We start from the raw sequence: 10,430 nt of genomic DNA, 5'->3' as shown, positions 1-10,430 counted from the left end.
TATATATATATATACTGTATATATATATATTTATATATATATATATATATATATATATATATATATATATATATATAATATGGAAATATTTAACTTAAATGGACAGTTCACCCAACAATTTAAATGCTGTCATCATTTACTCACCCTCAAGCTGTTCTAGTTTTACTACTTTTTCTTCTGCTAAACACAAAAGATGATATCCCCCCCCCCATACTATGGAAGTCAATGGCTACCACCAACTCTTTGGTTTACCAACATTCTTCAAAACATATTTTCTTTTAAACTATTCTTTAACTGCTACACCAAAATTATATCAGAATTCCACCTCCTCACATTCCAAGATGTGTGCCGCCACTGCTTCTATTTTCAGTCTACAAAAATGAAATGAAAATGCACAGTAGGACTTATAATTATTCAGATATGTTAATAATATTGAGGTAGTTTCACTATTATATATGAAAAATGTTAATAAGAGGTTTAGCGAGCAGGTTTCTAAGATGTAAATCAACTTCATCACTAATGAATGTTGAAAAACAAAAGACCTGATTCCAATTGACCCTGAGTCTTTCTCTCATTTGTATTATGTAGTCAGGTACAAGGGGTCCTAGGTTTTAAATGCAAGCTGAATTTTTCAGAAAATGTAGATCTCATTTGCAAGTAAACAAACCAGTGATTATTTATATTGTGGATGATGAGAGAGTTTCCTGACAGCCAGATGTCTCTACCTTTTAAGAGCTTTTTGGTGATTAACGTAATAGTTTGGAATAAACAATTAACTATTTGATTGTAAAAGCAAAATTGTGGATGTCAGATGATCTGTACAGTACAGCACTGCATAGAAAGACCTTAACTTTTTATGAACAGTGAAACACATCAGACACAACAAAGGCCACTTAAACACATTTTAAATAAAACCTCTGTTCTACAGTATATACAACAAACAGACAACAAAGTGAAGTTTAATGTATTTTTTACAAAGGCTTCCTTGTTCCCTTTTAAGATTTTTGTCTTAAGGTGCACATTTATTGTTGTTCGGTCAATTTCCACGGGTGAAATCCAGTCATTTCAATAGGAATCCACATTTGGGAATTTTGCATTGGGGTGACAGATTTCCCCATGCGGGTACAGGATGATCACATGTAGTCACCGCATTGGCAAAAAAAAAGCTAGTTGGTTTGAAAGTCACTTAAGTGTGACTTGTGCTACATTAATTGATAAATAATGGATCTTTTCTGTCCTCAAAATTTCAGTAATGGGTAGAAGAGTGAAGCATGTGGAAATCTGTGTCTCTTAAAGGCAAGACCAATAGAGTAAAACAAAAACTGACATGTTAGTATTTTTTTCTGCTTTGAGTAGATAAATCAACTGAAGGACAAAGTCTTGTGCTATGACTATCAGGTTTGACACTGTGTCATGTTAAAAACAGTTCTTATGCAAAGTGTGTCTCAAGACTCTTTATGCTCCATCTGTCTGTTTGAAAGGAGATACGTGTCCTTTGCCAATACCAACGAATTAATTCTGGACTGTTGAGTGCTGTTGACTGAACGTCACTGTGCTGATGCAAATTGCTTTGTAATTAATAGAAGGTACAACTGAAAATTATGGCATAACCAATCAAAAAATGTCATATTTGTGTTCATTGTTGCTGAATTTCTTTGGATAGATGAACATCCTGTTCCGATATCTGTGTATAAATTCACATGATTGTGACACTGAAGATGAAATATTAGATATAACTTTACACAGACAAGGCAATTTAACCACACTAAGCTCTAATGTAATGTCTTGTGGCATTTACTTGACAAGCAGTTATGTTAAAATCTGACAGGTAAAATAAAAGTGTTCTAACTAGAAGAAGAATAGCACATTAATCGATAAAGGGTCAGATGTGAAGAGACTCTTGGGCATGTGTTAGCCACGGTCAGTGGTCATCTCTGAAATACAGCTGCAACAGCATATCTGACAGAATATTGAGTCCAGCAGGAGGGTTATTGAGAACTCCGTGAGAGAGTAACACATCCAACCTCAATCCCACTGTCAGACCCATCTAATCACAGGTCATTCTGAGTGGGGAGATTCAAGGGGACTAAATTACAGTATATTAAATAGCAAATGGGGAAATAAACAGATATTCAAAATCTGTAATGATTGGTCCTATCATAAGATCTGTGCTTGGGTGTATTATGAGTTATTTACTCCAAAGTAGCTTCCTCAAAGAGAAAGACACTACTTAAGACAGTTGTACAGTTGTTCTCAAATGGTGAGTCACGACTAGGGGTGTGCCTGAAGCCGAAAAGGCACAGATAATGGCTTCAAAAACAAATAACAAATAATTCTGCATGAATATTCGGCTGAGGTTGGCACAGTCTGGTGTTTTCTAGATAACAGGTGAGCACAATATTGTATACAAACCTTTAAAGTCACCATTTGTGTATATTTTAATGTCAATGATTTAAACCTTGTATGATATAATACACGAATAAATGGAATAAGCACAGCGCAATCGCCAATCAAACAGCCGCATTGCCTTCTCTCAAAAAAAAAAAAAGACCAGGGGCCTCATTTATAAAATGTGTGTACGCTAAAATCCACGGCAACGTTCATATTTATAAAAACGGTCTTTGACGTGGAAAAGTACTTACTGCCACGTCAGGGTCTGAGCAGGCGTACACTCTTTTCCTTGTGGCAAAATCGGAGTACTGCAGCTATTTGAACATCTAAGCTGCAATAATAATAAAAGCGGTGTACGTGCAAGCACCGAATTCATCATAAACAACAAAGATGCAGTGTAAGAGATTAATTGTGCAGTGTAGCCAGATTTTTTATTAACGGGAGTTTTTTCGCAAGATTAAACTGACCTTTTTAGTAGCCTAATGTTGAGAGTTCTTTACTCGCTTTCTGTACAGTTTATTCCATGTTTTTTTTTTTTTACTATTATTTTATTTTACTAAATAACTTGGAAGTCTTGATTTACTACTAATGCGTAAAATAGAAAAAAAAATGCATAAACGCATTTCCGACAGACATGGGCCTATGTCGTGCAATAACGGTTTTAATATAGTCTATTCAATAACATTGTTAACTGTTTTTATTTATAACATCTGCTGCTTTGCTTCTGTGAAAATGAATATATAAGAATATACAGTACATAAGACATCAGCCTTAAACTTTGTTTTTGTCATTTACATCAGTTGCATTTGTATAAAATGCACTATATATTTTTGTGTCAGTACATTAATGGCACATTTGAGCAGAATTAGTAAACTGTGTAAATATAAAGAAATGCCAAATCACATGCAGGTTTTGTGAGACCGGAGACCATAATCGTGTAATAATTTATTTGATTATGATATGAAAAGTAAACATTTTCTTTCAATAATTTGACTTACAAGGCAGAGATCTGACACTAGTCAGCTGCGCACCATTTCAAGATCATTTGCGATTTATAAATGTCACATCTGTAAGAGAGGCACGTGTTTTTGTGCACACGTTCGTTTTCTCTGAATCGCACTTACGCACTTTTGAGAAATGATCTTAGAACAAATTTAGGATGGTTTATATGCATCATTTTATAAATGAGGCCCCAGTTCTCTGTCAAGAGTAGCTTAAGCTAATAATCAACTTAGATACAGATTAATTTTCCATTAGGCCTACATGTTTGCTTCTTTATCTTTTGCTGGTTTGCGTGGCACGCACACATTTGTTTAGTGAAATTCAAAAAATACTAGCTTAAAGAGTTCTTTGTAATGAAAATGTGTCTTGAATTAATTATGTCATGTTCAGATGATCACTAAATGTTTGTCATGCAGATCTCTCCGGTTGTCTGATCATTGTATTTTTTTTAAATGATTAATTTTATATTTTAGAATACTGAATAGGGCAAATTGTCGAAACACACACACCCACTATATACAGTGGGGAAAAAAAGTATTTAGTCAGCCACCAATTGTGCAAGTTCTCCCAACTACACAAAATAATGTTATTTTTAGCAACATCATATGACCCCTTTAAAAAAACAGAATATACTGTATAACTGTATATATATATATATATATATATATATATATATATATATATATATATATATATATATATATATATATATATATATAGGTTTATATTCCATACTATGTTCTCTTTATTTCCATACTTTCCATACAGGCCTGCAAATGACTTACAGTAAGTGAAATACTTTTCTAAACTGTGCAGGAACCGATGAGCCAAAGGAAAGCATGTTGTTTTACATAAACCTCTAAAATTCGCAACAAGTGTTTTAAGGAGCCTAAATGGTGTAAACTCTGTGAATGAAATAAGCGCAAATAAAATAGCATTGTTTCAGTCGCCTTTTTTCCATGCATTTCCTGGAAATTACTCAATTTAATCAATTTCCATATTTCTAAACTGCGTAGGAGCCCTTACTATTTTAATTAGATGATATTTAAATATTTATTTATCGGCTCACAAAAGGTCCCCAAGCTCGGGCTCGGACTTGAACTCGCGCCACTCGAAGCACAACCGCACTACATCTCTGAGCACTGCCCATATAAGGGTATCAGCTCCGGTTGTTAGAATGTATTTAAATAAATGTTATAATCATAAAAAAGTTAAACAAGGCATAATTGTTTAGTGATAACTACGAAAAAAAAAAAAGATCTGTAAAAAAGTCTGTAAAACCATAGACATAACAGTTTCATCAAGTAACTGTGCAGAGTTCAAAAACAAATACTGGCTTTGCTGCACACCCCTAGTCATGACCTACTGTGGATCATAATTGTATTCTGATGCATCATGGCCATCAGGGAAAAATAATGGTAAATGCAAATGGTCATGTTTGCTTGTAAACTGAAAAAAAAAAAAAAAAAAAGACATATGTGCGTCAGTTCTTTGTGAAAACAAAACACTAATCTTCACAACACATTCTGGAACCAGAGGAACATGAATAGAACAACCAATATAACACTGACGATGATGGACCCCAAACTGAACAAAAACGAAACACAGGGCTTAAATACACAAGACAGACTAATCAATTAAATGAACTGCAGGTGCATAATGATAATTGAATCAAGAAGAAACCATGGGAACAAATACAAACACAGTAAATAGAACTAGAACATGGGTCCATTCTTCAAATGTAGATTACTGGATTTTACCATTGACGAGTTGACATGATCCAGGATTGTTAGGTTTTCCGAAGCTCATCTCAGAGTTGCTGTTATAGCAACATGTCTTCAAAAATACAGTAAAAATGTTTTCTATGTGAATATAACTAAAATGTAATTTATTGCTCTGATCGTGAATCTGAATTTTCAGGATCATTAATCCAGTCTTCAGTGTCATGTTATCCTTCAGAAATCATTCTAATATTAATGTACTGTATATATTATAATATTAATAATGTTCAAAACAGTTGTGCTGCTTCATTTTTTTTTTGTGGAACCGATTATGTTTTATTTATCTGGATTCACAGATGAATAGAAAGTTGAAAAGAACAGCATCTATTTGAAATCGAAATCGTATGTATCATTAAATGTCTTTCAGCATCATAAATGTGATACTGAACAATTAATGTGTCCTTGCTTAAGAAGAAAACAAAGCATACTGATCCCAAACTTTTGAACAATATTACACAGTATGTTAACAAACAATCAATTTTTGCATCACTATCCATTCGGATATTAATATTGAGTAACATTTTAACACTATATGGCCAGCTATTCCATTTGAACACCAAAAAAGTCATTAAAAAACAAGCCAAAGCAAGATCAGAAACGGAGACATAAACTAAACAAACCAAAGCAACAAACTGCATAATCTGGAGGCTGGTATTTTAGTATTTTTGGAAATGCAGTTTTCACAAAAAAAAAATTTCAACAGTCTTGTCACAGATGCTGCTGGAAGAAAAACAACAAACATATAAAGATGCAACCATCCATTTAGCCTATTCACCATGTTTAATGAAAGCAAAGGTCCCTTAATGCCTCAAAAACAACCTCCAAACACAAATAATGGCCTGCGATTTGGCCTCATTCCAGACAAAGGCAATGCTAACGTTTGATTAATGGTCCCCTTGTGCACTTCATGCTCCTCTAAAGACTCACGCTTGGACGACGTGAGCGGCCCGGCCGTGTGTAGGTGACCTTGACGCGGCTCAAGAGCGCGCCCAGAGATGCGTAGGCTGGAGCCCATGTCCAAAATACAGCATCAGCAACATTTTCTGCTCCGGTGACTTTTCATCTGAGGTGCCCTCACACTTCTCCACAAATCCCTGAAGAACTAGCCAAACTCCACATATGTTTTCCCGAGAGCAAGAGCCGAGCGGCGGCCGGGCAGATCGCAAGCCAGCGGGGAACATGAAGCCGAGCAGGGCAGAAGCGCAGCATCACAGAAACACTATTACGTTTCTACCTGACCCGCGGTTGAATTTAATGAGGTTTAATTTTAAAAGATTTTTTTATTAACAAAGCGTGTGGAAAACAGACAAATCTATTATACCTATACATGGGCGACATTTGACTCTTGAGTTGGGGGGGGCAATACTTATATATATGAAATAAATAAATATAAGCAAAATAATTTTTATCTGATGTAAGCATCAAAACAATGCCCTACCTTCAGGTAGGGCAACACATCAAAGCAGTCAATCCAAGTCAAGAATAACTTAAAGAGGTTGCCACCGTTTAGTAAACTGTGAACTAGAGGTCTGCATTCCCGTGGGAACCGCTGGACCCGACCAGATTTTTTGCGCCGCGGTATTCAATTCCCTAATAAAACACGGTAGCAGTCTGTAACTCTGGTGTAATTTGAACAGGAGCGGGCAGTCTAACAATATCCTGTTCCCGACGTCCATTCAGAACAGCATATCAGTGCTTTATTCTTATTGACCACCGGTATGCACTCGGACTGTTATACATGCGCTGCACGCATGCTTTCTGTGCCACATGTTTTATTTGCAGGGTCTGTGTGCGCAGCATGTGCATAACGATGCTCAGAGCAGGCTGTACAGGTGGTAGCCTAAATATACGGCCCTCAGACAGAACAGGCAGGTTATCGATTAGTGACAGAGCAGAATAAGGATGGATCAAAGTATGGATGCGCTGTCCTTGAAGGACGTTCAACTCGGTTTTGTTTATATTTTGCTTAGCCTTTCATTTTGAATGACAGATGTCGTATTTATTTATTGTTCTCTGCGACTTTCCTACTGTGTTAACAGAAATGTCAAACAAATGTAGTATTTGACAAGACAAATAAAAATAGCTAATTGCTAATACAACCTACATTTTTATTTTTTTTCTCTTTGCGACACTTTTCCTATTGTGTTGTAAATGTTAAACAAATTGTATCCTGACAAGACAAATACAAATAAGAAATACAATTTTTGTACAACATTTTTATTTTCTCTGACACTTTTTTTCCTACTGTTGCATAAAATATTAAACACATTTTGTGTCTTAAGATAATTCATATAAATTCAAGTCAAAGTCAATAAATTCAAGACTATTGACAAGACGAATAAAATAACATAGCTTACAATTTTGTGCAGACTACACTTTTATTTGTTAGCCAATCTCTCTTTCTTTCAGTAGCAGAAATATAAATGTGAGATTCTGGAAACGAGATCTAAATTTAGCTGAATGGTCGGGTCGGGAAGAAAATTATTCTCAGTGGACAGCGAGTGAACAAAGAGTGAATACAGCGAGTGGGTGCGGAATATAACCCTGTGGGAGCGGGACAAAAAAAATAGTCCCGCGCAGACCTCTACTGTGAACTAGCTTTGGCTCTTCCTGTTGACTTGAATGGTGGTGATGCTTCCGGTTTGTCAGTTGATGGCCTTTCATTTTTAACCAGAAATGTGCACGCTGCTTTTCTGATGTTCACTGAAGTTTTCCATGTCTTTTTCCTGTGTCACTTGAAAAGTTTCAGTTTTGATTCGTTGTTACCAAAGGCAAGACACGTGAGGAAAAATAAACGATCAGTTGTGTGACTATATTCTGTCATAAATCACATACCATTCATTGCTGAATACCCTACAAAGTGCGCAAAGCGTGCTCCCTTTATCACTAAAAAGCGTCACTCATCTTCTTTCATCGCGATCTTACAAAGTTCCGTTATAATCAATGAAGCTCTCTAAACTGCACAATGAATCTCTTATTTACATCGCGTCTGCACTTAGTCATGAGATGATTCACGAGCATGCAAAACTGCACTTAAAAACTGCGGCGCGTTCAGCGGTGAGTGAATTCTGACAAAACGTTTCTGATTGGCCATTGCGTTCAAGAAATCAACAGATATGTCTGTGATTGGTTACTTTGCTCAATACTGCAAAAACACGTTGAGGGTATTTAGCACTTGGCTAAGCGCTGCAGCGGGGCCGACATCAGCGATTCCATGACTGACATTTACACTTTATTTGACCGTGTCCTTGTTACAGTGTAATTATACATTTTTACAGTTTAGGGTTAGTGCATATAATTATGCACCATTTACTGTTAAAAATAAAGGTGCTTCAAAAGGTTCTTCACAGTGATGCCATAGAAGAACCATTTTTGGTTCCACAAAGAACCATTAAGTCAAAGGTTCTTTAAAGAACCATCTCTTTCTTACCTTTTTGTAATCTGAAGAACCTTTTCTCACCACAAAGAACCTTTTGTGAAACAGAAATGTTCTTCAGATGTTAAAGGTTCTTTATGGAACCATTTAGACAAAAAGGTTATTCTATGGCATCGTGAAGCACCTTTATTTTTAAGAGTGTATTACCATAGTAAATACATGTAATGTAGCAAGCGTACTGCAAAATATTGTTACCGACTCTATTTTTTATGGCGTCCATGTTACATGATTTTATGTAAGTAATGAGTAATATTAATTAACAACTTGCACTTGCAATAGGGTTAGGATCAGGGTTTGGTTTAGGTTTAGTTGCACATAATAATGCATAATTTATTACTATTACAGTTACACTTTATTTTAAGGTGTCCTTGTTAAAGTGTAATCATACATTTAACTACTGAGTAATATTAATTAGCTACATGTACTTTCTAAATGATTAGGGTTAATATTAAGGTTTTGCTTAGGGTTACTTTCATGTAGTTATGCATAATTAACAGTTATCATAATAGTAATTGCATGTAACGTGTAACAAAGACACCTTAAAATAAAGTATTACCTAAGAAAGTAATGCATTTTAACTATAAATTAACAGCATCTTGATTCGACTTGTAGTGTAATACAGACAGAATGATCCAATCATTTTGAATTCTAACATGACATAGTTACACATTACATGTACTTACTATAGTAATAACACTAAATTATGCATGAGTACAAGCAACCAAATTTTAAACCAAATGTTGTTGCAAGTGATTACAATTGCACATGAATTTAAAAAGAAAATTATGATTTGCACAGATAAATCAGGTATAATAAACATTGCATTATGCCATAAAAATAAGTGTTAGTTCTGATTTGATGGTGACTTTAAGGGAACACCCACACACAAGATCAACTCTCATCAAGCCTTCATTTTACAGTACTTGTGCAAAGTGGTGATTTAAATCAAAGAATCATGCTGGGAAGGGTTTGCTGGCCCCCATCTGTTCAGGGCCTTTGATTCCTGCCAATTTTACCTCATTAGAGAGTCTCTTATTACTACTAACCGCTATTAGTTATTAATAGTAACCTTCTTTTCAGACCATTAGTCACATTTTCATTAAAGACTGCAGGTGTCATGATGATCGCATGACTTTTTACAACCAGTCGCCTCACATTCACATTACATGTAGGATCTCAGTGAAAACACAATGAGTTCAAGACAAGTAAAATATCATTCGGAAACCTGGGCAGTGTTACTTCACAAATATTTCAGACTAAAATAAATAAATAAATAAAGATTAATGTGTTATTTATGTGTGCATTTCATATAAAATTTCCATGCACTTGGATTACACCGCAATGATTAACATGCATGAACAAACTAATAAACTTAATGTGATGCATATTTATCAGTCATATATTCATGCACAAATAAATTATTTGGTCCCACTTTATATTAGGTGGCCTTAACTACTATGTACTTACATTTAAATTAATCATTTGGTACAATGCACTTATTGTGTACATATATATTTTTACATTGTACTTACCTTTTTAAAAATACCTATAGGTAATTACATCTGTAATTATTTTCTGTAATTACATTTATAATTACACTGTTGACCCATCCCTTACACCTTAACCCACCCCTTAAACCTACCCATAACACCAAACCTGTCCCTAACCTTACCCGTGTCCCACCTCAATAGCAGCAAAAGTGTTTCGCAATACAATATGAACACAATACGTACATTGTACTTATTGTTTGATGTAAGTACATAGTAGTTAAGGCCACCTAATATAAAGTGTGACCAATCTTTTTTTTTTTTTCACAGCTA

Source organism: Sinocyclocheilus grahami, unplaced genomic scaffold (assembly GCF_001515645.1).
Source record: "Sinocyclocheilus grahami isolate Dianchi unplaced genomic scaffold, SAMN03320097.WGS_v1.1 scaffold1249.1, whole genome shotgun sequence".
Taxonomy (NCBI): Eukaryota; Metazoa; Chordata; class Actinopteri; order Cypriniformes; family Cyprinidae; genus Sinocyclocheilus; species Sinocyclocheilus grahami.
The sequence above is the reverse complement of the archived record's forward strand: the minus strand, read 5'-3'. Positions refer to the sequence as shown.